This window comes from Lytechinus pictus, chromosome 3, assembly GCF_037042905.1.
Source record: "Lytechinus pictus isolate F3 Inbred chromosome 3, Lp3.0, whole genome shotgun sequence".
NCBI lineage: Eukaryota > Metazoa > Echinodermata > Echinoidea > Temnopleuroida > Toxopneustidae > Lytechinus > Lytechinus pictus.
Genome location: NC_087247.1, coordinates 64122111 through 64150032, shown reverse-complemented (window position 1 = coordinate 64150032; position 27922 = coordinate 64122111). Strand labels below are relative to the sequence as shown.

Genomic DNA, 27922 nt, shown 5'->3' with positions numbered 1-27922 from the left:
TGTGGGGCCCTTTTGGGCCAAGTGGGTTTAGTGTGGGTTGAATATGGGCATGCAGGCCCACATTGCTCCCATATGGGCCCCATATGGGTTGCCCATGTGGGCTATGTATGGCCCCACTTGGCCCATCTGGGACCCATGTGTTTTTTGCACCGTACACCCCGTCTGGGGCCCATATGGGCCAGGGTTTCACGTGGGGTAAATATATGGGCAGGCCCACATCGTACCCATGTAAACCATATGGGGCCCATTTTGGCTATGTATGGGCCCATATGAGCCCCACTTGGTGGGGAAAAAAGAAGAAAGAAATAATGCGAGCGCGAAGCGCGAGCTGAACATTTTTGATATCCTGAGATGATAATTACACTGGACGTTCTAAGCAATTTGGCTATCTGATTAAACAATTGGGCTGAAAATTTTAGATTTATGAAAATTATGAATATGCAGGATGTGTTTCTCGCTAAAATGAATAATGATAACTCCCATCGCGAGAAGCGTATTGAGTTAAACATTAGATTTTTAAGTCCCATGTGAAAAGATAACTTATATAATTTTCTCAGTCAATAGTTACTGCGATCACGTACGTAGCGCGAGCGACATTTTGAATAGGCCCTATTATATAATGACCTGAAAGATTTATGTTAGTGACAAAAATTGTTGGGAGCGAACATTGAATTGTGGAGAAAATTTTCAAAATTCAAAGAACGAAAAAGTTGTTTTAGAGCACTTTAAAGCTTTAATTAAAACGATTCATTCAGAAAAGGCAGGAAGAACAACTGCCATTTGAATATTTATGCCATTTGAATATTTTTACGATAGCCATTACGGCAACATGATACAGTTCCCAGCAGCGATTTTTATTTTGTTACCGTATTCTTGTTTGGTTCTCTAAAAGATACCGTATACGCGTACGGTATATATACGGTTGGTATCCCCTGTAATTTATATAATTATTCAGCGCTTTAATTATACAGGAAAACTGCTCTATATGAATGGGGAAATATGCTGCCGACGAGGACGCGAGAGCCACAGAATCCCTGTTAATCGTAGGTATTAAAAACGTATTTGAGCTTTCTTTGAAGTGAAAAGTTTTTGAGAAGATAACTTTGTTAAATGATGATGATGATTAGCCTGGTCGATCCTGGACCTGGGCTGGAGCCTTGGAGTTGGAGTTGGACCACCTAATGTTGTAACCCGCAAGTGAAAACCCGAACCGTACCGTCCCGTATTAAAAATCCAATAATTTGCAAGCGGGACCCGCTGACCCGTCGGGTTTTAACCCGCAAGTAAATTTATCTTTGAAAAATGAAAATTATTTCTGCAATCCCCACACTTAATTACAGGCTCAAATCACGAAAATATATGCCAACTACTAACCTAGCCTAGGCCCTAGAGTGAATTTACCTACAATGAATTTGCAAATTCGCCTTTTATTCCGGAGAGAAAATGTATTTGGGGGTTACTTTGTACCCGAAATGGGTCGGCTCTGATCTCGTAATTGAAAGCATTGCGCAATTAACTCCTCGGATCGGAGCCGCAGCTCAGCGCGCGCTAGCTACATGTAGCCTAGACAGGAATAACCGTCGTTTCTGGGGATTTATTCAACAATTTCTGACATTTTACTGTAATCCCCATTTACCGACGGTAGGGTGTACGTGTGGGCTCGCATGTGTTCTCATTCCCTCCCTTTTGTCAATTCACAGTCCAAAGTTTGATGTAATTTTACACATCGAATTTACAATCTAAGGATGTATAAACAACAAACTTTTAATTGATGATATTCCAACATTTAAATACTTTAAACGATATAGATGAAAAAGGCATGAAAAATATACTTTACCGATGTTTAATTGGGTTGAACACGATAAAAATGGTCAAAATGGCAGCCAAACTATAAAATATTTACAAACGAACGTCAACAATCACGAATGTGATATCGATATTGCTTTCGATATTATACGATCTGCTCCATATGCGAACGAAACCGAAGATAAACGATACTAGTTATACTAGTACGAGTACTAGTTATAATCGCGATATATCGATTCGAGACATTAAGTTAATAACGACAATGACGTCATTCAAGATGGCAACTTGCAAGAAAAACCGTCAGGTCAGGTGAAAATGTCTTAGATGACAGATTTCTCAATCATCCAGAGGATTTTTTTCAATAACTCCGGCCCAAGGTATGCAATTACTTAAGTTATATATATTTCCCTGATAATGGAAACTATGAAACTTTCAATTTTGCTTAAAAAACAGTTTTAAATCGCGATCTATAAAACGCTAGTTCACTATACGTTGGCTGTAGGTACGGGGCCCCATCCCCTTCAGTCTATGTATGGTGAGTGGATCTGGAGCCAACGTAGTTCAGCGGAACAACCAAAATACAGAGACTGAAGCTTTTGGTCTACATGTAGCCCAGGCTGCCCAGCAAAGATCGGCAATGTTGTTTTTCAGTCCAGGACAGTCGACACGGCGACTCACAACAATCATAATTACAATATTCAATTCTATGGGACCTCGTCTATAAAGTAATCAAAATTGAAATAAATACCTTGATAATAATACAGTCAATTTTTTCTTCTCGTATATCTCGTTATTATTTCTTTCTGTTTTTGCATTTCATTTGATATGGCCGCTGAAATTCAATGTTCAGTTTCCCGTCGCCCGCCCGCGTTATGAAATTTGGACCGCGTTTAAAAATCAAATTCTGAAAATAATTCATTATTTTACTATTTTGACATAGATCTAGATTCAGAACTGATATAAAACATTAATATAAGCTTTTCAGTCACAATTACTTGTATATCATGTAAATACCTGTAATTCTCTTCTTGTTTTTTTCTTGTGAATGGAATGACACTGCATGCTCAACCACACCTCGAGCGATATTCGTGCAGGCTCCACTCAACTTCACTTCTGCTACACTACGCTCTACCTACCCGATGTAGCGGTAGTGAAGTGGAGTGGAGCCTGCACGAACATCGCTCGAGGTTTGGTCGAGCTACCTCAATAAATCCCATAGTCTAGTAACCTCGCATTGGTGAGTTGTCATACGGCATATCAGACAAAAAAATCATCAAACAAAACTCAATCTGTTTTACAAGGCCGACGGAAGGCTCACGCACGTACGCATTGGCGCTTGTACTAGCTAGCCAGTCTGAGCTCTGTCTCTCTGCCAGAGCTCTGGGGGACAATTCGCTCTGTAAGGCCTCAATGATGGTGATTTTATGTTTCAGACAGAGTTTATATTTCGGGAATATTATTCAAAACTGCCAATAAAGTTAGATGATTTCTTCATTGTCATGTATATTTAAGTTATTAATGAGTTCATTCTCACCAAATTTAGACTCCCCCATAGAGAAATGCAATTTTCGTGGAGATCTGCGTTTTCAAAGAACATCAGGAAAAGTTAGGGTATGGGCAATTCCATGGAAAATGTTCACTTTAGAGAAAAAATAAAGTTTCAGATTTCACTTAAGCAGTCAAATTTTCTTAAAAAGTAATCTATAAAGTCTCAATTTCCAATAGAAAAATCGCAATATTGATAAAATTTTGTAGTTTTTTCCATCATCAAAAAAATAGAATAGTAAATTGCAAAATGTAAAAAATGTGGCTATTTTCAAACAATTCATGTTTCCTGTCTCTACTAAAAGCAAACAAGGTCCCAGAGGTCTCTTTTAACTTTGAATAGTTGATTAATGTTTAAATCAACAGAAAATCATCGTTAAATTTTATGCCATTCATCAATTTTAGAGAAATCTGTCTTCAGATTTGTGTGATTTCTTTACCATTATCAGTGTCATGTCCGTTACGTTTTTCACTTAAAGTTTTCATAGCTTACAGGAAATTTGTCTAAAGGTACCGCAGATTCAGATTCTATGTTAGAATTAAACCCCCTACCATGTGTAGCAATCATTTTCCCTTACCACTTCTCATTTTCATAAAAATGGCGTAACGGACATGACAATTTGCGTAACGGACATGACGCCTTATATATGACAAAAGGCAGCATTTACAAAAACAAAATATTAGGCTCAGTGTCACAGACTAAGGTCAGTCTCAATTGCTTGAGGATAGCTGGATGTAATAACTCCTAGAATCTGCATGTCATTCAAGCTATTTTTAGAAGTTGGTGAATGATGAAAGTTCAGCTCTTGTTCTGGTATATTTTTCTGAGAATTAACGGTATGCAACATAATATTAGGATAAGATGCAGCTAGATCTGGCAACATACTCAGATCACAATCTGCATCATTTGTGTTTGAACAATACAATTGATTATCTTAGGTGTTTGCACTGACAGTTTGGAGCATGATAAAACTCCAACTTGTGAATTCATGAGATCATTGATGATATTGCTTCAAAGTATCTGACTTTCACCAACCTCTACTTCTTCAGTGATGGCACGGGCTCACATTTAAAAACAAGTTTGTATTCAGATATCTGTGATACATGATGTAGCACTATGAATCCATGAATCTACAGTGGCACTTCTTTGCAATATCACAAAGTAAAGGGGCTGTGAAAGGAATGTGGTGCGATCAATAAATTATGTCATCATAGTATTTTGGTCAGCCATAATCACGATTTGAATGATGTATCTTCATTTGTACACAAGCAGCGCGGACAATGCAACAAAATTAGATACAGCCACATTTGTCAGCAAGCAAGATCGTAAGATTTAGAACATCCAAGATTTGATGAAAGGATGATTATACTCAGGATGATATTTATTTTGAATGAAAAAAAATCTCAGTAAGCGATTTACAAACATTCCGATTACTTTTCAACTCATACATCATCGATAATGAAAGACTGGTTTCCAGGTACTGCTATTAAATTCTAAAATACTTTTTAATATCATTTTTTTTTTCTTAAAACTGACATTAATACGAGTACATATTCTTTATCATGAAATTCATTTCATAAAATGTTCATCTTGGATTTATACAGGTCTGGTACATTCTGTTTTCTTCTCACAAAAAATAAGATTTGGTCTTCTCAGTGTGCCGTAGTGGTACGATAAACATTGTATTCTATATAAAATTATCATGTAGGCTATAGCTATTAAATTAATGATACCTGCCAATAATATCTACATATTTTTCTTAAGAATGTTGGTAAAGGTACTTTGCTGTTACATAATTACATTCATTATTCATATTTCTTTCATTTTGAAACTAAGAAGTGCTGATGAAGTTCACTTCGTAAGGGTGTCATGTCCGTTACGCTAGTGTATATTATCAAATAGTAAGCCATGAATAAAAAGTAATCTTTACAAACAACTTTTTCTCCTTTAATTAGGTGTGGCGGATGGTAGTAACTGGAAAATACTCATTATCTGTTGTTAACTGGTGTAAAACAAATTTTTCTAAATATTTTTTGTTTTATAAATATTGTACGAAAAGACCCCCTCTCAAATTGCAAAATAATAGGAGATATTACAGATTACCAGTTATGATGTGTGTCTCTAACCTCTAGCCTTAACATGTAAACAATTAGACTTGTACCATATCTTGTAATAAAATAATTATATTTCCTTACAAAAAGTGGACGAAACTGTCATGTCCGTTACGCTTCGTGTGTCATGTCCGTTACGCTACATTTTGAGCTATGAATACAGAATGCACTGCAAAACTGTTGTTAAACACCATTTTATGGATAGAGCATGATCTTAAGGTTAAATTAACACCAAAGTCAGGTGCATGCAATCTAAGAATTCACAGGAATTTTGATAAGCAATAGGAGGTAAAAATGCTTCGTCCATTTCGTGTCATGTCCGTTACGCTCACAAAGAGTGCAATTTCTCCGCAACTGTTCAATGAAACGATTTGAAATTTCATGTGTATGTAACTGATACTTAAATGTGTCTGATAAGCTCAGTAAAAATTATCAAAAGACTGCTAATTCTACTGTATAAACCTTTGAATTACAAAAATTTGTCTGAACGTCATGTCCGTTACGCTGGAATTGACCGTATGTGGGCCTTTATTACATGGCCAAGTACTAGAATTAGATGGAGTAGAAATTAGATATTGAATTCATTTATATCCAAGTTCAACTCATAGTCACACCCACACAAACACACCCACATCCAAGATTCTAAGCATGAAAAAAATAACTTTAAAATCATGCAATATTAAACGATAAGTAATAATTAATTTAATAAGTGAACAGGGATTCCTCAAAATACAAAAACGTAGCATTTGAAAAGAGCCCCCGAAATGAAAAAAAGTAGCCTCCAAAACGGTAGAAATGGAGACCCTGAAATATTACAAAAAAATGAAAATGGAACCCCCGAAAAAAAATGATTGATTTGCATTTTGCTCCCTGGCTTCAAGACAGTTCCACATAATAAAAGTGCGTTCAAAGGTTACAAAAGGTCAAACTTTCATCTTCTGGAAAATAATGAAATCCTCATTATGAGCTGGAAAAAATGGGACGGGAAACTCGACATCGAGTTTCATTGGCCTATGCGATTGCTTTTGACTAGACTGCGCTGCGCTGCACTGGCGTGCGCTCCTTCTTCGAAAGAGCAACTCGATGTATTTATGTCGAACTGTCTCAGTCCTGTTCACTGTTCACAAGACAAAAATACGCCGGCATTTTTTTAAAAGGAAATATCTACGTCTCTTAAAGAATCCGCCACGTAAGAAGCACATGATCCTAACTCAATTTTCATTGTTAATGTTTTTATTATGCGTCGTTACTTCTCCCTTTTTTTCGCATGACGGTCTGCGGGTTTGAGAATGAACTCGGCCCGGCCCGCAACCCGCGATCGGGGGCATACCGGCAGGTTAACCCGTACCGCAATGGGTGCGGGTTACAACATTATAGGACCACCCATGGGTAGGATGGGGGGTCGGGTGTCCGGACAGTTTATCTTTTTGAAGCCTTCTTTTTTGTCTTTGGATTACACTATAAATATGAATTCAATACTTGTAATCATCTTCTATTTTGTTCTTTATAATATATTCTAACATTTTGTACTAAAAATTGATGAAACTTCGCTTGCAATTTTTTCCAAATGACTTTCTAAAATTGATCGTCCGGACACACAACCTGTCTGGTCACACAACAACTTGGTATACGGTACATTACTGCCGCCGTGCACAGGATAACCACTGGCACGGCACTTCCAATAAGTTTATTCGTCTTTTCTAAAAATTAGAAATATATCTACATTTTTAATCAAGTAAGCTTTGGATATGAAACTTACCAAACGATATGAAGCCAATTTCATTTCCTCTCTGTCTTTCTGGTACTTTATATCGATGATTTTTCTTGATGTCGAAGCAGGCATGGAGCTAATTCGCTGGTTTTCTCTATACGCACAGAGAGGGCGCGCGATATTATTTAATAAACTTGCTTGTTTACGTCGTTTACGTCTGATCAGCTGTACTGCTGGTTGCGTTCTAGGCGCTCCACATTTTTTTCGCTGTTCAGCGTTATTTTATGATGTAGCGCCATCAGCGATTATACGTGAGATGCAACCTGTTGATTTTTTGGTACAATTTCCTATTATGCGCCGGCGACTTGAAATTTGAATCTAGACTGTTTGATAGGAAAAATTCGCATTTCGATTGTTGTTTGCGTAATTTCCACCGCAGTATTAAGGATCGGACGGAGTATCTTGGCTGAGATTTGGAGGCAAGGGTTTAAAATCCCTTTTTATAAATACATGTACGTTCGAGCACATTTTTAAAATCAAATTAAATGATAAGATTTAGATGAATAAATTTAGTATATTGACTTTTATTGTGAAGATTTTGGCGTGTGTCATTCTCTCACATTCGTGTGATGAATGAAAACGTCAAAATTCATTATGAAATATGACAATGAAATGACATGTGTTGTGCGAGGTTAGTACAACTAACCTCGCATGCTTGTGTGAGTGGAGTTGGACTGGAGTGGAGGCTCCTGGAGATATTCAGTCTACTCAGACGGGGACATCCCGATAGACCGCGGGTCCGATAGACCGCGGGTCCGATAGTCCGTGGGTCCGATAGACTGCGGGTCCGTTAGTCCGCAGGTCCGATAGACCACGGGTCTGATAGTCCGCAGTGTGTGTAAAATTATGATCAGATATATCAAATGTCATCGAGAGGTCCAAAGGTCAAATAATACGAGACCATGGGGTTCTATCTGGTGCGGATCCATGTGGGGCCGAGGGGGAACTGCCTCACCCCCCCACCCCCAGCTCAAAAAAAAAGAGGGGGGAAGAGAATAAAAAGAGAGAGAGGAAGATGGGAAAAGAAGAGAATAGAATAGAGAGTAAGAGGGGGAGGAGAGGGAGAGAAGAAAAAGGGGGAAAGGAAAGACAAAGAAAAGGGGGAAAGAAGAGAAAAAAAGAGAGGAGGGAAAAGGAAGAGAAGAAAAGAAAGGAGAAAGGAAAAGGAGGAAAAAGAAGAAGAAAAAAGAGGAAGGAAGAGAAGAATATTTAAATAGAGAGGAACATGGGAAGAAAGATAAGAAAAAGAGAGAGAGAGAGGAAGAGGGGAAAAGAAGAGAAGAAAAAGAGAGAGTAAGGGGGAGGAAGAGAAGAAAAAAGAAAAAAGTGAGAGGAAAAGAGAGAAAGAAAAGACGGGAAAAAAGAGAAGAAAATGGGAAAGAAAAGATGGGGAAAAAAGAGAAGAAAAGGGAGAAAGCAAGACAAGAAAAAAGAGAAGAAAAGGGGAAAATAAAGAGAAGAAAAAGAGAGAGAGAGGAGGAAGGAAAAGAAGAGAGGAAGAAAAGGGGAGAGGAAGAGGGGGAAAGAAAGAGAGAAAGAAAGAGAAAGGAAGGGGAATGAGGATAAGAGAAAGAAAAAAAAGAAAGAATAGGAGATGGGGAAACGAAAGAGGGAGATGTTGACTCGGACGTCGATTTGATGTTCGAACTATAGGCGGCGCCAAAATGACGTTCGATCTATGGGGCACCAAATTGATGTTCGAACTAGGGGAGCGCTAATTTGAATTTTGACCATAATGCGACAAATACATGTTTCAGAGGGGGGGAGGGCAAAGTTATATTTCACATGGGGGCGCCAAGTTTATGTTCAACCGAGGGCGCCAAATTGACCTTGAACTTGGGGGGCTTCATGCAAATTCATTTTCGACCGGGGGCGCAACATTGCTCGTATTGCCTGTTTATAGTGAAATATATGTCCTGCCCAAAAGCTTAAATTAATGCGGCTGAATTGAAATATCCCGTTTTTACGATAACAGACAAAAACAATGTTTTCGAGTTTTAAGTCTGTTTAGCGAGATAGATATCGTGTTCAGGGTCACAAAAAAGGGTTATTATCAAATTCAGCTCACGCTACGCGCTCGCAATATTTCATCAATGTGGTATGCATCCTCTGCATCAATCCCACATGTAAGTGTTAGTGTTTTTCAAGTCAACATACATAGGCCGATCCAAGGGGCAAAGATTTTGCCCCCCCCCCATGGTGGCGCAAAAAAGGGGTAAGAAACAGAAAAAGAAGAGAAAAAGGACAAGCAATTGGAATAGGAATTATACCTTAGTCCTTCTTAAGTCAGTATATAAAAGAATTGAGCTCGCGCTGGCATCAATAAATTGTTTAGTTATATACGCATCCCGACCTCACATTTTTTTTTATGCAAACGAGAAGCACAAGCTGAAAATATTTGATATTCTAACTTGACAACTGAAAATGTATTTTTCATTTCATCATTATAAAAGTTTTCAGCTAGCGCTTCGCGCTCGTATTCATTTCTTAATAGATATGCATCGTGTTCATCTTAACAACTACTAACATAGGCGGATCCAGGGGGCCCGAGGGCCCTTCCCTCTATTGACGGAGCAAATAAATTGGGAAAAACGGGGAAAGAAAGAAAAAAAAGAAGGGGTAAGATAATAGAAAAAAGAAGACGAAACATAAAAGGAGGAAGACGAGTGAATAAAATAAGGTCAGGAGAAGACTTGGAAAATAATTTTTGAAAATATTTAATGTCACTATATTAAAATTTCGCTCGCGCATCACGCTCGCATTGCCTGTTCGATGAGATACATTATCTCGGTCAATATAGGCTGATATATAGTTCAAAATATCAAGTTTTGAAGTCAATATACAAAACATAATTCAGCTCGGACATCGATCTTTCATTTTTTTTTTAATTTACCAATTTATTTTTTGAAGTGCTCTAGAAAATGTCCGTTTTATGGTGTGAATCAACAATTGCAACATTTTGTGCGCTTGCATTATTTGCTTAGTAGGCCTACCTATTGTCTTTTTGTCTTTCATATAAGATTATCTAAATATTCTTTTTCAGGTGTCTCGATTCTAAAAAAAAATGAAAACCTATGCTAACGCTGTGCTCTCGCATTTTGGTGAGTTATGTACACCTATATATTAATTCTAAAACAAACTACTTAAATTCCCCCCATTTAAAATTTCGGATCGCGATTTGCGCTCGCGTTATTTGCTAAAAATATATCAACCAATGAATCCTATTCATGATTACAAAAATACTTAAAATTTCCAGTTTTCAGGCCTCATACACTGTCAACAAATTTCACACACTCATTAGGCTTATTAGATTAATAAATATGAAATAAAATTTTTATGAATTCATAATAACTAAATTGTCCCTTTTTCATAAATATCGACACGTTTTAGGAAAAGAAAATGAAGATAGTCATCATTCTTATATGATGACAAAATATCCTTAGGCCTAAAATGTCTCGATCCTAGGTTAAAATAATAAAATATCAGCTCACGCTTCGCGCTCGCATCATTTATTTTAGTTCTATCCACATCTACGTCACAATTTCCCTATATACACAGTGCTGTAAATAGTGCTTAAATTGACCTATTCATATCGGAATTTCAAATATTATTTTCAACTCGCGCTCTGCGTTCGCATTATTGATTTTCATGATGAAAAATGAAATGTATTCAGAATGCAGAATATCAGTATTCAGAATCAGAATATCAAAAATTTTCTGCTCGCGCTTTGCGCTCGCATTATTAATGTAGGAAGATACAAAAAATTACCCATCCTTTTTCATGATTGACAAAACATGACTCGAGTGTCCCATTGGGGGGTTTGAAATCTCATCTTTTTAGGTTGGAATATCAAAAATGTTCAGCTCGCGCTTCGCGCTCACATTATTTAATCGTTGAAATATGTATCATCTTAATGGCTAACTGCAAAACGTCCTTAATAGGTCCCTTTTCGACTAGGCCAGAATGCATATTTAACACTTCTGATCGCGCTTCGCGCTCATGGTAATTATCTAGTTACATAACGCGTTCTGTTCAGGTTCACAAACATTGCCCAGAATTTTCAATTTTCAGGACAAAATACATGAAATTTCTTTTTTTTTTATAGCTTGCATAGGGCTTATGAGATTATTACACATTTATGTTGTTTATAAAGTAAAGCTAGGAAATGACTGTTAGGACATGGGCATTTTGCCCCCCCCCAAAAAAAAAAATAAATAAAAGAAAAAAGAATCAAGACCAAGAAAAAAAAAGAGAGAGAAAAGGAAAGGGATTTGGATGAAATATAATATTATTTTCCAAATATTATGTCAAAATCTATCACAACCTTGTAATTTTGTAATAAAAATGTCAGCATATTTGCTTGCTCGCTTCGCTCACTTGAAACTTCTTATTAATTTCATGCGATACGCCATATCGAGCCCCCTCAAAATTGTTGGCTCATTACGCCACTGGAACAACCCCTTCAAAGAAACAACAACAAAAAAATCAACATTGAGCGGCCGATCGGGGAAAATATGGGTGAAAAAATTCGCCCCCCTCCTTATTTGCGGAAGCTGGGTCCGCCCCCGGAATTAGGCTTTCAGGATAAAATACATGAAAAAAAAAAAAAAATCAGATCACGCTTCGCGTTCTCATTATTTATTTAGGCCTTGTGAAATACCTCAATGTGTTTTTAAAAATAAAATCTCAGATATTCTTTATCTTCTACCCCCCCCTTTCATTTATTTTTTTTATCTTGGTGCCCTCTACAAAAGTTCAACAAACCCCCCACCCGCCGTGCACCCATGCTGAATAAATACGCCACTAATGAGGAGAATGAGTCGATTGCTTCGAGATTGCATTATTTCCAAGAAGTTATCATTAATATTATTGAAGGCTATTCTAAAACACAACAGCTCCCGTTCACACAATATTCTAGTAGGGTCAAATTTGGGCCCTCCCTTCTCACGAAATCCTGGATCCGCGCCTGGGTTCTATAACAATAACCCAATTAGGGCAATGGTCCCCTGACAACTACTTCAAGGAAAATATGATCATAGGCGGATCAAGGGGGCCCGAGGGGCCCGGGCCCCCCCCCTATTGGCGGGGCAAAAAAAAAAGAAAAAAAGGGGAAAGAAAGAAAAAAAAGAAAAAGAAGGGAAGAGAGAGAGAGGAGAAAAAAGAAGGGGGAAACAAAAGAGGAAGAAGACTAGTGAATAAAATAAGATGAGGGGAAGACTTGGAAAATAAAAATAAAAATCTTTCATGTCATTAAATAAACTTTTCGCTCGCGCTTCGCGCTCGCATTGCAGGTGATTTACATATTTTGTTCAATATGGAGTTTAAATATCATATAATATACAAAACATATTTCATCTCGGAAATCGAAATTTCATTATTTTGTGTGATTTACAAATTGACTTTTAAAAAGTGCTCTATAAAAATGTCAGTTTTATGGTCTGAATATTAACATTTTCTGCTCGGGCTGCGCGCTCTCAAATTTTGATTTATTAGGTACCTATTATTTTCGTGTATTCCATAAAGTTTTCAAAATATCAGTTTTCAGGTCTGATTGTCAAAACGTATCAGCTAGCGCTGCACGCTCGCATTTTGATTGGCGAGTTATATATGTCTCAATATTGATTATACAACAAACTACTTAAAATCCCCTTTTCATGACAGTGTATAAAAAAATTTAGGCTCGCAATTTGCGCTCGCATTAATGGTTAATAATATATTAAATGATGCATCCTAGTTATAATTACAAAAATGATTGAAATGTCCAGTTTTCAGGCCATCATATCATCACATTTCGCGCCCTCATTAGGCATTAATGAATAAGATATTGATTTAATGATTGAATTTCCCTTTTGTTTCATCTCAAGCTTAGCAAGAGGAATAGGAAGACAGTCTTCATTTTCATTTGATGACATGTCCTAAGGACATTATCATTATCCAGTTTCAGATCACAATATCAAAAATTTTCTGCTCGCGCTTTGTGCTCTCATTATTAATGTAGAAAGATCCCCTATAACATATTCTTTTCATGATTTACAAAACATGAATAGTGTCCCGTTTTTAGGTCTCAATCTCGATTTTTTTTCCGCTCGCACTTCGCGCTCGCATCAATTGTTTAGTTATATAGCTATCTTGTTCACGATTATAAAAATTGATTAAAATTTTCCATTCTTTATGTAGAAATGTCGAAATTTTTCAGCTCGCTCTTCGCGCTCGCATTATTTCATTGTTGAAATATGTAACGTCTTCATGACTAAGTGGCAGTCCATAACAGGTACCTTTTCGATCAGTTCGAAACGCATATGAAAATTTTCTGCTCACGCTTTGCGCTCGCATTGTTAATGTAAGGAAGATCTCCAATTACTCATCCTTTTCATGATTTACAAAACATGAATAGAGTGTCTCGTTCAGTAGGTCTAAATCTCGAAATTTTCAGCCGGCGCTTTGCGCTCGCATTAATTGTTTAGTTATAAACCTATTCTGTTTAAGTTAGAAAAAGTGCATAGAATTTCCATTCTTCGGGTAAAAATGTCCAAAAATTTCAGCTCGCTCGCATTATTAGATTTTTAAAATATGTTACGTCTTCATGGCAAACTGCAAGCAATTTTAACAGGTACCTTTTCCATCAGTTCATTTCTGCTCGCGCTTCGCGTTCGTAGTAATTATTTAGTTGCATAAACATCTTTTTCAGGATAACAAACATTGCCCAGAATGTTTAAATTTTAGGAAAAAATATAAGATTTCCAAAAAATCTAGCTCCCGCTTCGCGCTCGCATTATATAAATAATGATTATGATATTATATATTTATGTTGATTAATAAGAATAAAGCTTAAAAGTGAATATTAGGACTACCCCTTTAAAGAAACAAAAAATCATCTTCGAGCGGCTGATCGGGGAAAATATGGCTGAAAAAAAATTCCGGGCCCCCCCCCCTATTGGCGAAGGCTGGATCCGCCCCTGAATATGATCCCCATATTTTTACCGCCGGGGACTGTTACCCCCAGAAATTTATCCTCCAGACAATTACCCCGGACAATTACCCTTAGTACGGAGCCTTTAAAATGCCATCGACGTGACGACATGGCGTGATACTTTATCTTGCCATGTATAATTAATAAGCTTATTATTTTGACATGGCGATATATTCTATCTTGTCAAGTCGATATGTCGACATGGCGAGATATGAAGTGTACAAGTCCCGGCGAGAATCCCGATATATCGCCATGTTGACATATAACTTGTTACAAGTCAACTTGGCAAGATAAAATATCTCACCATGTTGACGTATAACTTTTTATATGTGGACTTGGCAGGATAACGTATTTCGCCATGCGGACATAATAAGCTTATTTAATCGACATGGCAAGATAAAGTATTTCACCATGTCGTAAAGTCAATGGCATTTGAAAGGCTCCGTACTAGGGGTAATTGGCGTCTAGAGGGTAAATTTCTGGGGTGGGGGGGGTAACAGTCCCCGACGATAAAAATATGGGGATAATATTTTCCTTGAAGTAGTTGTCAGGGGGCGATTGTCCTCTGGGTCATCGTTATAGAACCCCATGAACTCGTATCATTGACCTTTTGACCTCTTGATGACATTGGATCTTACTATATACTGATCATAATTTCACACACCGCGGACTATCGGACCCGCGGTCTATCAGACCCGCGGACTATCGGACCCGCTGTATATCGGACCCGCGGACTATCGGACCCGCGGTCTATCGGGCTGTAACCACTCAGACTACCGGACCGGGGTACTGCACCGGTACGTAGATCTAGGCATAGCCGCATACTCTCCATGGGCATGGAGCCTGGGTCGGGACACTCAAGGGTTCATTACATGCTGCCGCGCACATAAAAATCAAGCCATAGAAGTGGTGTGTTGTGGACACAGAAGTGAGATTGCAGCACGTGCGACCCACTAGTTAGAAATCCACTGCCAAACGCGGTTCATGGTGCGAGGCACCCATGGTGCATCGCTGCCGCCGTGCACGGTAAACTTAAATCAAGGCACGACGCATGCAACTCTCTCTATGAGCTGATCCTTCCACAGGATTTGGAGATTCCTGGAGTCCAGATAAACCACTTCCATGCAATTGCACGAATCGATATTTCTACATACCGGTATATGTATAATAATCTTATAAAATTGTTCCATTTCACTTACCGATCCATATATGAAGTCCATTTGGTGACTTATTTGAGCACTCGATCTGTTCCCCTCTGTTCCTCATCTTTTCTTGCTCTTGACGTCGCTGCCTATTGCCGATCAGCAACCTCAATTTCGGCCTAAAGAGGGCGCGCGATTTATATTCATATCAAAGACACGACAAGGGAAAGACTAGGCACCTAAACTATTTTACAGGCAAATTGACGCAAAGCATTACGCGAAGTCCGTGAAGTGTCCAATCTTTTCATTGTATAGACTTTGGTAGACCATATTGACGTTCGTTAGAAGCTTGTACTGCTGGTTTCGTTTTAGATACGTAGATTTTTTTATTAGTCATCGTTTTCAATTTGCAAAAAAGTGTTATCATCGCCGATAATAATCTTTAATTATGTTTTTTAAGGTATTTCATTATTGGTGCCCATAATTAGTCAAGTAATCATAAGAATTGCGCATTCAAAGAATTTAGACACAGTTATAAAAGTACCGAGGAGCTGAATCAAGGTTTTGTGAAATTTATTAGCGCCACCAACGGGTTTCCTTGTATTTCTGTAGAAGAGACATGCGAAGTCACTTTCCAGGCCGAGGTAGGCAAATTTGCTTTTTTTGTACGATTTTTATTTCCAAATTAAATCTTAAATCATTATTGTATTGCTACTTACCGAAAAGAGCCTCGGTGAGTAGCGAGAAGGAGTTTCAGCAAATATTACTTCTGCAATGAAGCGATGTTTGCCGACTACTTCGAAATCCAGGGTCAAACGCGGTCCGGTGTACGAGGTTATATAGTATACATACTAACCTCGTACTAGTGTGTGTGGGTGCGAAGTTAGTATACTAATACTAACCTCGCAATACGTGTGAGTGGGGTCGGGATACCTCTAAGGCTCTAGCGATGTTCGTGCAGACTCCACTCCACTACGCTCCACCTACCCGAACATCGAGCCTGTGAACTCGCTCTGATATTCCGAGTGACAAAGGTGGGATTTTATGGGGGGGGGGGGAAATATAGAATTCATGCAACATCATCTTTAAAAACAATTAAGACTAAGTTTCACTTCTTTTCCATGCTTCTAGTCTCAAAATTGGTGATTTAGAGCCAACATGGAGTTCCTCACACGTATAAATATAAATAATTCGCTACCGATTTCAAAACATTGCATGCGCGAGGGTCCGAGCTCAGACCCTCGCGCATGCGATGTTTTGAAATTGGCAGCGAATTATTAATACGTGTGAGGAAACTTTGTGTAAAGTAAGAATATTAGTTTTAATTGTTTTTAAAGATTGTGATGTTGCATGAATTTTATATTTTCCCCCCATAAAATCCCACCTTTGTCACTCGGAATATCAGAGCGAGTTCACGGGCTCGATGTTCGGGTAGGTGGAGTGTAGTGTAGTGGTAGTGAAGTGGAGCCTGCACGAACATCGCTTGAGGCCTGAGGTAGGGTCGGGATAGCATTGGTCTACACACACCGTAGGTTTTCCCACCGTGAAACTAGACCTAAATCACACATTTTACTTTAAAAAACTAACGTACATGGGCCAAAACAATATTTACCCCCTGAATTTTATATGGTTGTGTATATTTATTCAATAAATAGTGTAGTAAATTTGAAAAATAATTAAGAGCACGAGCGTTTACTTACCCAGTCTGTTTTGGTCGCCATCTTGATGTCTTTGTTATCGATACCTAGATACCACACGCGTGTATAGCTGCCAATTTAGATTTTAAAAATACTTGCATCGGCCGATAAATATCATGAATCGTAAAATACTTGCATCGGTCGATAAATATAAAGATTGCTTTATGATATTTATCGACCGATGCAAGTATTTTACGATTTAAGATATTTATCGGCCGATGGCCCGATGCAAGTATTTTTTAGATCTAAATTGGCAGCTACACGCGTGTGGTATCTACATGTAGGTAAGCAATATACGTCTCGACTTCTTTGAAATGTTGAACATATATTTTTTGTTATATTCTTGAAGCTTATGTTGTATAAACTTCCATAAAGTTATTAACTTTGAATATGACCAACGTTTATGATCATTGTCTTTTTTAGCATTGCTTCTGTAGTGTGAATAGTATTTTCCTTTTCCATTGTGGATTGATTTCACATATTGTTTTATGTTTTATTATTGCAAGTTTGCAGCAATTTTCATATTTTTCTTGCCTTCTGATAATCTTCATGCAAATTAAGGTATGTTTATACTCTAAACACTCACATTTGTATTTCTTGCGTTATATCTGACAAAATAAATAAATCCGATTTTTCACACGCAGCCTCTCATATTTTTCTTTTTAGTCTCATAAAATCAGACACGTTGATTTTGTTTACTCCATTTAAACCATATTTTTACCTCAACAAATAACATTTAAAGCATAATTTGCAAAATTATCACTATAAATAAGTATTCTATAAAAAAATCAGCATATTGAACCTAATACAATGTCGAAATTACTTAGTTAATTCAATTTTTATGTCGGACAAGGGTCTCTATCGTTGAAATACCAATGAAAGGTGTCTCTAAAAGGGCACCGTGTTCTAGATGAAAATTTAGATTTTATCCAGTCATCTTTGAATTTTTTTCTTGTTTTACTTCATTAAGTAAGCTCCATACATCAATTCTACAATCAGTAACAAATAAAACATTATTTGATCTCCATTTATTGAAATATGTGATTTTATGAAAAGTAGTCATTCTGAAATAAAAGGTTTAGGTGGCGATAAAGTCTAAATATTTTTCCGATATTATCGATATCTAACGATGTCGCGGACTTGGAAGACTTAAATTGCCTTTGTGAAACGGAAAGCACTGATTTGTTGCCAATCTTCCTATCTCGGAAGAATGGTCCTAGGACGTTCCTACGTATCGCTCATCTCGTCATGCAACAGGCCCTTGATCTCGATCTATACCAATTCAAAGAAATTTATACTGCATGACACGTATGAATTACCGACTTTAAAGGACAAGTCCACCCCAACAAAAAGTTGATTTGAATAAAAAGAGAAAAATCCAACAAGCATAACACTGAAAATTTCATCAAAATCGGATGTAAAATTAGAAAGTTATGACATTTTAAAGTTAGGCTTAATTTTACAAAACAGTTATATGCACATCCTGGTGGGTATGCAAATGAGGAGACTGATGACGTCATCCATTCACTATTTCTTTTGTATTTTATTATATTCTATTTTTCTCCTCATTATCAAGTGAAACAACGATTAATTCCTCCCTGAACATGTAGAATGAGCATTGTTTAATACTATATGATTCAGTCAAGTTGGTCCTTATCAAATCTATAAAAAATGAAATATTGTATAATCCGAACAATAAAAAACAAAAGAAATAGTGAGTGAGGGACATCATCGACTGGCTCATTTGAGTTATGCATAATCACTGTTTTCTGGAAAATAAGCAAAACTTTAAAATGTCATAACTTTCTTATTTTACATCCGATTTTGATGAAGTCTTCAGTGTTTTGCTAATTCGATTTTTATCTATTCAAATAAAAAAATTTCTGGGGTGGACTTGACCTTTAATCTTATCTCAAACTCGAAATTTATGATAGCGTGTATGAAATTACTCTTTTTATCTCAAATTAGGATTTTTGAGCTTCTGGATTACTCTTTTTTTACTTTCAAAGGTTGGCAGCTCTGTATTTAATTGCGTGTTGAAAAACTTGAGTCCAAAGAGGTGTGGGTTTGGCCTTTAAATGCTAGCCAAGTCCTCTAAATTTAGGTCTAACTTCTTCTTTGATTATTAATCTATGAATTATAATGTACATTGGGTACTCACCGGTTCTTTTCTTGCCAAATTTGGTGTTTTCATCCCCTCTTCTGGCCAACTCTTGCGACAGTTGTTGTCGCAATAGGGTCATGTACATATGCAAATCAAAGCGCCCCAAGAGCGAGTTGTCAGTTGTGGCTCGCGAGTCTCTAGGCTTATTGGCCTTTATTCAAGGCGTTTTTTTTGTTATAATTTTATAATGACACTTATACCGAAATCAATGTAGACGAGTCTGTGCAGGGGTGTAACGGGTATATAAGAGGGGGCACAGCACATGCCGCGTGTGGAAAATAAAAGTTACGTAATGTAAATCCCGAGTGAGCAAAGCTAGCGAGAAAAAGACTTTTCATGAGAATCTAACTTTGAGATAGATTTTGACAATGATCTTACATTTTTTTCCTTTCCTCCTTTTCTTTTTTATTCTTGGTTGCAGAACATTTCGGAACCATGGGCCAAACCCTTGTTACCCCCGTGCTACATGTATGCTGGTACCCCTGGCAACTCTGGATATTAATTAATCCAATTTAATCCTTAAAGGTGGCAGATTTTTTAATCAAATCACAGGTGATATAGATTTTGAAAAATTGTAAAAAGTTACCAGAGAGCGAAGCAAGCCAGAAAATAATCCTTTTGAGATGAAAATTTAATTAAGTAGAGTTTGAGTAGTGCCAGAGACCCTAAAATATCTGGTTTCTTGTTCCAGTGCGCTACCATGGTATGATGTGAGTTCCGAAGACCCCCATTTTTTTCATGTGTCAGACTCAGTTCCAGGGCATTGCATAGTTTAGATAGCAATCGTTGATCTAAGGCTGCATTTATGCGACCTCAAGCCAGAATTATGATTTGAATCATGATTCAAAACACACACATGAAACACAATACCACAGAATCAGCGTTCAGACGACCTTCATTTTAAAGCTCTTTTTCCTCGGATTCGGACCGATCCAGTGCGCATCACAGTGCGCAGTTTGACAGAGGAAGTTAGGTCAACTTTTTTCGCACGTGTTTTGGCTCTCGAAAAATCAATCCTGTACCTTCCGAATTCAGTCTATTATACCACAATTTGTTTACTTATTATTCTTCTTGTCAGTTTATCAAAAGTTGTGTTCGGATGTAAAATTTAGCGTAGATCAAATTTCATATTGACACTTGTTAACTCAACAACAATTGATATCATTGTCTGTTCAGTTAGTTCATTTACTAGTTCACTTGAAGTTGAAGACATGACCAAAAAAAGATGAAAAGAAGTGGACGATGCGATGCCCAACACAGAATGCATGCATATCATATTATGTATAAATACACTGAGCATAGCGCGTCTTGAGCTTGGCAAGAGTCAAACCTAAAGTAGCCTGACACAATGACGTCATAGAATCATGATTGTAATCACGATATCGTTTATTCGAACATTTTCATACGTGATTCTGCAGAAACGTCTTTCCAAACGCCCCTTTTTTCGTGTTTCATGTTTGTGATTCTAATCATGATTATATTCATTTTCGACTAAACGCAATCGTGATTCGGCAGAATCATGATTTGAATCATGATTCAGATCATGATTCTAGGGTAAAAAAGTGGCGGATAAACGCACCCTAAGAGACCAAGATTTAGTTCCACACCCCCTGGGTCTATTTTCGAATTTGGTGTGGCACATATAGGTAGGGCCTATTATATTATTATCTGAGTAGCTTCCCCCCCTCCGGGCCCTTGGCCGTAGGACTTTTTGTCCTGGTTGCGGCCGTTAATTATTGTATAAAATTTAGCAAGCTTATAATTATAAACACATTTCTATATACACAATCCATCTTTCTTCTCGTTCTTTCAATCTATGGAAACCTGTTTTTTTATTATTAAATTCTTCTTTTTGATTGTCCGTTATAAGTTTATTTTCCAATAACTTTTGGCCCATTCCCTTCTCCCTTCCTTTCTCGCTTCTGTATGCCCCTTTCCATTTCCCGCCATTTTTCCCTTACCATTTCAATATCGTATAATTTCCCTTTCTCATTCTAATGTACTAGCACTAAGGGTAGTGGCGTAACAAGCTAAATATTTTGAGGGGGCTAGATAGTACGGCATATCACAAATTTGCCAACGAGCAAGCAGGCAAAATATGAATTTAAAAAATCCCCAAAATATCAAATTTTGTAATAGATTTTGACATAAAATGATATCATATTACACGCTTCTATCATTCCTTTCTATTCCTATATATTTTTTATTGGTGGTGATTTTTTTTGGGGGGCAAGCTTCCCACCCCCCATCTGTGGCCACTCATTTCGGGATGATGTCTTTTTCACATGTCTTCTAACTTTACTTCCTTTTTCCATTTTCCTCCTTCCTTTTCTCTTATCTGTTTTTTTTTTCTGGTGAAATCCACTAGGGGGAGGGCCAGCCTGCCCCCGCCTCTGACTGGATGTAAGCTATACTCGTGATCTTAATCTTCATTATTATTCCGACTAGGAGCGCATCCACGATTTTCCAAAGTGGGGGGGTGTATTTTCTCAAGTAAAATTTGACAGCCCCCCCAAAAGGTTCCACTAAAAAAAAAAATGGTTATTTTGTCCCGCATAAAATTGGACAAGTAAAAAACAAAAAGATGGTCACTAAGAATGAAAGTCATTTTGTCCGTGTAATATTTTGCAAGCCCCCAAACCCCCCCCAAAAAGTTTTTCACTAAAAATGATAGAAAGTCATTTTGTATTCTAAAATAAAAATACTTATTAGATTTGGGTTCAGCAGCCCAAATGGCAACAGAATTCACTCGGTAACAGAATCCATGAAATTTGACAAGCAAAAAAAAAGGCCCAAAAAGAGAAAAGAATATGAACGAAATAACCCCATTACAAATATTGCTGTGATTCTCATAAGGGAGGAGGGGGGGGGGCACATAACTTTGTATGAACGACATATTTACATCCAAAATATCGGCTATGAATCTCAAAAGAAATGCTCACCCCCCCCCCCGGATCCGCCACTGATTCCAATCTATAATGAATTTTATCTGCAATAGGGGAGATTGGGGTTAGTTGGAACATTCTTGACAAAATTGGCTGTAAAATCCAAATAGATTTAATTCGAGAAACTATCATATCAGCTATATGTCTAAGGGCTTCAAATTTATCCCATAAATTTACTGAATAAATCTACTTTGAACAAGACAATCGCAAGCGTTCCAACTTACCCCATATACGGGGTAAGTTGGAACACTCGTGGTCAATTAAGAATTATACTAAAACTACTTACAACTGTAATATTACATGGTTTTAGCCTATTTGCTTTATTTTTTTCAAGTTAAAAATATTGTGTGTATTCTGATTTGTTAAACTTCATGTTTTCTATTATACAGCCACTCACGCAAGCCGACTGTGTAGTAGAATTACGTGTTTTTGTGTGTGTTTGATTTTACATGCAATTAAGTGTATCGGCAATTTCATGTACTTCTGCATCAAATTTACATGACAAAAATCAATTGTTTATATTTTTTAAGTAATTAATTCTGCAAATAAGCATATGAAATTTACCCTAAATTTGTTTTGTTTTTTTTGTATGTTTTTGCCTTTCAGTCTATTTACCTAGTAGAATACTAATTTTTGGTAAGAGTATCAGTTTTTACATTTATAACAAATATCAACGAAAACATTGCAAAAAGTAAAATTTCTAATGTGTTTTTTGTTTTTTGTTTTTTGAACCTTTGTTTTTTAATGCTTTTTTCTGATGAACTTTGTCGGGGACCCTTTTGCAATCATAAATAGCATAAAATAAATTCATTTGAACCAACAAAAGTAAAAATAATCATACATTTATGAATTTTGGTTGAAAAACACAATGTGCATTGACCTTGTACATGGAATCACATTATTTAGCAATTTTGGGTCCGACATACACGTACAAATTGTTGCGTAATTTCAAAATCGCGCACCCGGGCATCGCAAATTTGATCTCAAATGATGCGTAAGACTTGAAAGAAAAAAGTCAGTGAGCGATGCGGTAAAAAAAATTCGCGCCACGGCGTAGTGACAAAGTTTGTCGAGGGGGGGCCTCAAATTGACCCCCCCCCCCCGTTTGATAAGGGTTAATATTGCATTAGGGGCCTATAATAGGCCTTAAATGCTCACTGAGACCTAACTGACAAACAAAACAAGCATGGCTTACAAGACATGTTCAAAAGAGTGTGAAATACTGTATACATTTTTGCTCATATCCAATGTTTTTATTCATAATTATGTTTTGGGTAAGTTGGAACATGTTCCAAATAGCCCCTTCAATTTGTTCCATCTAACCCTAGAGGCCAATTTGACATTTATAAGCTTACAGCACAAATAAGGGACTTTACCATGGCATATTAATAACCTTATTTTGTAGCTTGGTACAAGTGTCTATTATACCCTCGAACTGGTAGAGCATAATGAAAACCACCCACTACCAAAATTTGGTAGGAATTGGACAATTGGTTCATGTTGGGGCCTTAAGATATCAAATCAAGAATACATAATTTGCCCCCGGGGGGGGGGGGGGGGCACTGGACCAAAAAAGTAGTGGGTATGTGCCGCGGGCGAGACAAAAAACGGGGGCCTTGGAGCGGGCTTATTGTAAAAAGGAGAATCCTCGGAACGGGCTTCGGAACGACAAATGTTTGTGAAAACGGGGGTCCTTGGAACGGGTCGCTTGCGTGTGCATCCCTATGGAATGGGCATACGTGTATGCAGCTAGCCCTAGCCCATGCAGCGGCACGGGCGTTGGGTGCGCTCGCGCAGAGGCGATGGTCGAACAGCGCTCAGCGGCCGCTTTTCACCAAAATTGCAGCTCATTGTGGCGGATCAATGCGACCGGAACGGCGTAACGAAAAATATGCGAAGCTTTGGAGCGGATTTCTTTCTTCTTTTCTCTCGATAAGAAGAAAATGCTATGCTTCGGAGCAACTTTCTTAGTTCTTTTTCTTCATAAGATGAAAATGCTATGCCCTGGAACGGAAATTTGAGTGTAAAAATGGGGGTCCCCTCCGCGGCACATACCCACTATGCATTATATACTGAGTGCCCCCCCCCCCGGGAATTTGCCCCATTGAAGTCAATGTATTAATGGCCTGGTTCCTAACATTTAGAACCAGGCCAATAATACATTGATTTCAGTGGGGCTAATTATGTATTCAAGAGGTCATATCTAAGGCTCCGTGGACTGATTCCCACCAAATTTGGGTTGTGGAGGTAGATCATCATGCTCTACCAACATATGGTATAAAAAATGCTGACATGCAAAAAGGGAAAATTGATGTCATATATTTTGGTACTGTATACTATTCAGTACAAATGAACACAGCATACTATCCTTCTATTATGTTGTTGTCTGAACCACCATACTTTTTTTAGTCTCCTATATGATTAGCTTAGTTTTTAATTGAACTTAAATTTCCAATTTTGTAAAAAGTTAGACCTAAAAAAGGACTGAATTTGTAACTGAGCCAGGAATTTCTTCACTTCTGACACATCTGCATTTGCTTTAATACTGTGATTGAGCTGCAGCTTGTGAGTTTGCTGTGCAATGGTGCTAGGCTTGGTACTACCAGGTTATATGCACTGGCGCAACCGTTGCACTGGCTGGGTCCAAACATGTCAGGAAGTTTTATAGTTCTTCTACATTGGTGAATCTGACCTGCACGTGTGGGATACAGTCTATGAGGAACTGTTTTCAATGATTCTGAAATAACAGAATGTAAGGATGTCCTGCTCCTAAATTGTCAACAATAACTAAAGGAGTGTGCTGGTAGCTTTCACTCCTAAGTGGTACATTCTTTTCTTCATCTTTGTCATTGATTTTTATTGGGTCACTTTTGCGTACATGAGATAGTTCCATGAAGTCAGATGCAAAGGCTACCACCAACTGTGTGACTTCCTTCTTCAGTATATATGCAGAAGAGTTATTTCACTTTGGAAAAGTCTATTGAATGATGTCAATCTACTGAGGTTAAATGGTATGAACTCAAGGTATGCTTGTGTGAAGAAATTATTCAAACTCTTAACTATGGAGTCGTTGGTGTGTGTTGGGTCCTCGAGTGCAATGCTTTGTAAATACAGTTTCAAACCATCATATTGTTCTAATATTCTGTCCATACATGCCTTCAAAGACAACCATCACGTTTTGCCTAAGTCCTCAGAATTTTATGCTTTTCAATCTCGAAGAATTCCTGAAATTCTTTTAAGGTGACACATCGTTAAATACTCATTTAAAGTGAGACTATTTGTTGCAACGTAGATCCTCTAGAGACTTTAGCAACTTAAAGGGGAAGTTCACCCTGACAAAAAGTTTATTGTAAAAATAGCAGAAAAAATAGTAAAAAATATTGCAGAAGGTTTGAGAAAAATTCATCAAATAATTAAAAAGTTATTAGAATTTCAATTATTTGATTTGTGACGTCATATGCGAGCAGCATTCCTACATAGCGAATGTTAAAAAATCAATGAAATGTCATTTTCTCAGAAAATTGAAAATGGTTTTCACTGTACCTTTTGTATATCAACAGACAAATCATTTCACATCCGATCATAGAAAACAAAATTAAGTCATCAGGAACCATACAAAATTTGAAATTCATGCATTTTATATTACATAACACATGGGGCAGCTGCTTGTTTATGACGTCACAAATCCAAAACTTTGAACTCTAATAACTTTCTTACTCTTTAACGGATTTTCCTTCGCCAATATTTTTTACTATTTTTTTTTGCTATTTTTACAACAAAGTTTTCTTCAGGGTGAACTTCCCCTTTAAGGGCAGCATGAGATGAGCAAAGATGTATCAAGTGACATGAACGTTTGATTGGCAGTACCAAAGAGTACTTCCTTTTTAGAAGTTGAGAGGCAGAATAATTTGAACCAAACATCACATTGCAGGTGTCTACAGCTGTGCAAAATGCGATTACATTTCCATCGGAATGTTCTTTCTTTTCCTGTAAAAACTTAATTAATGAAATCATGATGGGATCTGCTTTGCCATTGGGAAGACCTGTTAATCCTTTTCTAATTAGTAGAATCCCAATCCAATATTTGCTTTCCAAAATTTACAATGAGGTATGGTCAGTCCCCCCATGTCTGCGCGGTCTCCCAAGTCTGCGCACCCGCGTATCTGCGCGATTCTAGTAAAAGAAGATACGCAACGAGCAAGAACTTTACACATGCAATACATAGACAGGTATTCATAAAAAATCTGACTCAAAATGGTGGAAAAATAATGAATTCAGGGCATTTCATGTGACGGCCTCAAAATGCAGCCTTTGTCATCAAAATCCCCAAATCGTGTGCAAAGTGAATGAGTGCGCAGACATGGGGTACCATTTTTTTTTCAATCTGAAAATGACTTCCCAAACGTTTTTTCAAGAAAATCTTATATTTTCTTTCATTTTTTAATGAGAAATTTGGTACACTTACTCTTAATAATATAAGGAACACTATTAACCAAAAGATTTTGTGGAATAAGAAGAAATTCATGTTAAATCTTAACTCAAATTGTTAGGTGCGCAGACTTGGGGCCCACCATCATACAAACTTTCCACTAATGTCATGCCTCTTTTCCAACAATGATGAATACGGGATCTTGCAGCCACTTATCCACAAATTTGTTGTCATACACCATAGCCCTTTCCTTACTCTTGACAGTTGAAGATGAAGAAGATGATGTACTTTCCCCTCCCACATTATCATGATGATCACCAGCTGTCAAATCACCACCATCTGCCTCTGGCTTTCACTTTCTTTTATCCATGACAGATAGATCTGTGAATTACTAGAAATTCAAATGAACCTAAATTAGACTTTAACTTTGTTTTCATTCAGATTTTACACTTATTAGTCTGGGTCTTGATAACATTTTACCTTCAAGGAATTAGTAGTGTAGATCTTGACCAGATCCTTATGATTAAGCCATATAAACCCAAAGAACATAACCTAGGATTTTTTAGGATATATAGATCTAATTTAATTTAATTTGATTTTGGTTATAATATTTAGCCAAAGCCAAAGCCCAAGGCCAGGCAGAGCATCCAACCCAGGACCAGAATCAATTATGCCATTGCGTAATATCAAAATGGCACGCTGTGACATTCATGTACATGTAGGATGTGGTGCTCCGACAATCCCTGTACACAGAGAACACTAACATTAACAGTTACAGATTACGGAGAAGTTAGATCTACATCATACATTGACTAGGCCCAGATCTAGTAAAGTTTTCCCCCTCATATTCAGTATTATCTTATATCAGACAGTGTGAAGTTTATTGTTGGGTACTTTCGTAATTTTCTCATAGATATGGGCAGGACTTTGGAAAAACTTTGGTCCTCACAATGAAAAAATCCAGGCATAGCAAAAATGGCTTGCATGTGAAGCTCTGACCAGATACACAGCAGTCACCAGAGCACGAGGATAAAAAAAGCAATAAAAAAACCTTCCGCTTGAATTGCACATCAGTCCCTCTTCCAGGGCTATAGACATTGCAGATAATGAAATCAATTTGATACACTTTTAAGCGCCTTCATTTCTTAATTCATTTTGAAAGTATAACAGTGACTATAACCTTGGTAGTCTAACCCCCCACAAATTATGGACCTGTACATTTTTGCAATCATGCAGTAGCTTTATGAGCCAAAAATTTTAAGGGGGCCAGATATGGCATATTGGGCCAAAATCATAAAAAGTTGCAAGCAAGCAAAAATTTTGACATTTTTATTACAATTT

At 37.4% G+C, this 27922-nt stretch overlaps 1 protein-coding gene across 1 annotated transcript in view; it reads left to right on the top strand.

The window, feature by feature from the left end:
• The first annotated feature begins 897 nt into the window (after window positions 1-897).
• Window positions 898-27922, top strand: part of LOC129256821 (zinc finger protein 726-like) — a 39312-nt gene continuing 12287 nt past the window's right edge. Inside the window, exon 1 of the mRNA XM_064097557.1 lies at window positions 898-1043. The gene's annotated coding sequence lies outside the window, so the exon portion shown is untranslated. The remainder of the gene's footprint in view (window positions 1044-27922) is intronic.